Source organism: Myotis brandtii, unplaced genomic scaffold (assembly GCF_000412655.1).
Source record: "Myotis brandtii unplaced genomic scaffold, ASM41265v1 scaffold1213, whole genome shotgun sequence".
Lineage (NCBI taxonomy): Eukaryota > Metazoa > Chordata > Mammalia > Chiroptera > Vespertilionidae > Myotis > Myotis brandtii.
The window spans coordinates 530279-533165 of record NW_005354228.1 but is presented as its reverse complement, the minus strand read 5'-3'; the positions used below and the strand labels follow the sequence as shown (position 1 = coordinate 533165).

Below are 2887 nucleotides of genomic sequence, written 5' to 3'. Positions count from 1 at the left end.
TTACAAGAACAAAAACAAGAACACTGTAAACAAGTGAAACTTACAAGAACGTAAACAAGTGAAACTTACAAGAACGTAAACAAGTGAAACTTACAAGAACGTAAACAAGTGAAACTTACAAGAACGTAAACAAGTGAAACTTACAAGAACGTAAACAAGTGAAACTTACAAGAACGTAAACAAGTGAAACTTACAAGAACGTAAACAAGTGAAACTTACAAGAACGTAAACAAGTGAAACTTACAAGAACGTAAACAAGTGAAATCTTTCTCTGTGGCCTCAGCCAGGCACAGGGAAGATCCACAGAGACTGAGGAAAGCTAGAGAGTTCTGAACGCTGTCTCTGTGTAAAACATTCTTCGCCGACTCCGTCCACACCTTTGGGAACCCCTGGACCCATGGGGCTGGACCCCAGCAGCTTGCCTTACAAGTGAGCTGAGCAAAGGGCCTGGTTAAAATGTGAGATATAAAGTATCAGCAAGCTACATGTTTTGTTCTAAAAGTAAAAAACCAACCAAACAAAAAAACTAACTGTAAACCCCAGGTCACCAGACTTCTGAGGCCTGAGCCTTCCTGTTCCAGGCTGAGGACGGAATCAACATGTGTTCAGGCCTCGGCAGATCATGCCACAACCCCTTCAGTTGCACACGGACTCTGTAATCACTCACTCAAGAATAAAGCAGTGTGAACTGTGAAGTAATGAACTACTGTTCTCACCAGGAATTATGGCATGCCAGCTTTACCGTAAACATGATTGGGGCAGTGCCACGAATGCAGGCCGTGCTGAGGCATGGAATGGACAGCTGTGCTTCTTTAGGTTTTTATATAAACACTCCCTCCCCAGTAGAATGGTGCCCCCCCCCACCACAAAGCTTAGCAAAACCAAAGGGAATGTCAGCCAAGTGTCAGATTCGCAGGCCATTTCTAGTTGTTTGCTAGCTGGCTTGACTGCCCCGCCACAGGCCCAGGGCCTTCTGCAGTCACACTGAGCAGGTGGGACTCAGCGCTCCAAGGAAGGAGTCGTTACCTAAGGTGGAGGATCTGCCTGTATCACTGACATGTACATTGTTACCATATTTGGTTGCAGGGTTTCAACTCCCTACTCTCTCCTTCATTAGCGTATAGAATTCAATAGCTTTGTTAAAAAGAAGAAAATATAGAGAAAAAGCTAAATGAAGTCAAATTTATTTTTTATTTTTATCAACCAACAAATAGGGAAAAATTTATACTGATAATAAAGATAAATGACATTCCCTTTTTCAAAATTTACACAATGCCATGAAATTTATCTAACTTTTAATAAGGGGAAGCTGAATTTGGTGTACGAACTTAAGAAGTAGTGTTATAAAAAATTTAATTTTATTCTCCTTCAGTTCCAGAGAGTTCCACTCCTTATAATATTTATTAATAACACCAGGAAAAATTAGGAAATTTCTTTTAAAGGTCATTTACCATTTCAACCTTCCTTTTCAAGTTTCATAAACAAACTACTTAAAATTCACTCTTGGCAGTCTCAAAAATACACATCACATCTCTTGAATCATATTCCTATAGTAAAATTCCAAAGTGAATCAGTTTTAATTTATTTTCAGCAGATGTAATACATATTTTATATACACATTTTCATTTAAAATTAAGGTTTTTGGCACAGAATCCCAGGCCTGTTGTTTTCAAATGGTGTCTCCACTGCTTTCCACCAACCAACTAGGGGGAGTTTGGAAGGAAACGGTGCTCTCAGTGCCTGGATCTTGTATGTATGAGCGCTCCCCTCTGCCTCCCACCACAGCCCATCAGTGTCCCGAGCCTTCAGAGCATGAGAATAAAGGCTAGAATAGTTACTTCTGCACATCGGTGGGGGAGAAGATGGGGGCAGAGAGCCGCTGCCAAGGTTCCTAAGCACTGTGTCTTTAAATTTATGCATGTTTCGCATCAGTAATACTGCGGCCACGCGTACCCTTTGCTGTAACTCCAGTGTGAATCTGTGGAGCTACACGAGTGGCTTAATTCATGTCCAAACCCAGACATTTAGAATCTTGTTCCAGTCACGTTTGAAAGAGGGTTTTTATTTTTTCCAGAAAAACTGTCAGTCCAAGAAAATCTGCATATAAGAGACGGAAACTCAAGTCATCTTTAATGCTTATGTCCCACTGCTTGCTCTTCCTGCTGTGCTTTTAAAAGCACTCAGGTGAGTAGAGTCCATTTTTATATGAAGAATTGAGTTACCACTTTATTTAGGGGGGGGGGGCGTAAAAACTTACAAACTAGTGCAAAATAACAGATCTCCCACACTCTCCAAAGTGCTTCCTGCCTGAGTAAAAGTCAAACCTGAAGTCTAACCAACCTGTTAAACACTGAATACTATTATATAAACTTTCCATCTTGTCTGCTAAAGCCTCTGGATTCAACGTTCCCGAATGCGCTACAGAAACATTCCCAAGCAGATGGTCACAGATGGGCGTGAAGGGGACGCTCCTGCCTCCTCCTCCAGCATCTCACACTCTAACTGGCCCACGCGTTTCAGCAGGTGCTGCGCTGGCTCCCCACTCGCCAGAGGCCCCATAGTGTTGCTCCATCGAAGCTGCCCCCCGTCTGTCACACCCACAGACGGGTGTCACCCACACAGCCTTTCTCTTTGCACCATTTACACACGAAGAGGCGATGGAATCCATATGTCACCCCAACACACATAGAATGAGGAACAAATAAAAACCAGCTGATTTTCAATCTTCCTGGGTGGGGCTCGGAGCCGTCCCCCAGCTGCTCGTGAGCTCAGAATGGAGCCAGGGAGGCCGGGCTCTGAGTGCCGGCCGCCAACCACCAGGAGCCCCAGCCACCAGGAGCCCCAGCCACCAGGAGCCCCGGCCACCAGGAGCCCCAGCCACCAGGAG

At 44.2% G+C, this 2887-nt stretch overlaps 1 long non-coding RNA gene across 1 annotated transcript; it reads left to right on the top strand.

Annotated features, from left to right (window-relative positions):
• Positions 1–1184: 1184 nt before the first annotated feature.
• Positions 1185–2694, top strand: LOC106724710. Its single transcript, XR_001360551.1, has 2 exons — positions 1185–2184; positions 2392–2694. It is a non-coding gene; the product is annotated as an uncharacterized LOC106724710 (long non-coding RNA).
• The last annotated feature ends 193 nt before the right edge of the window (positions 2695–2887 follow it).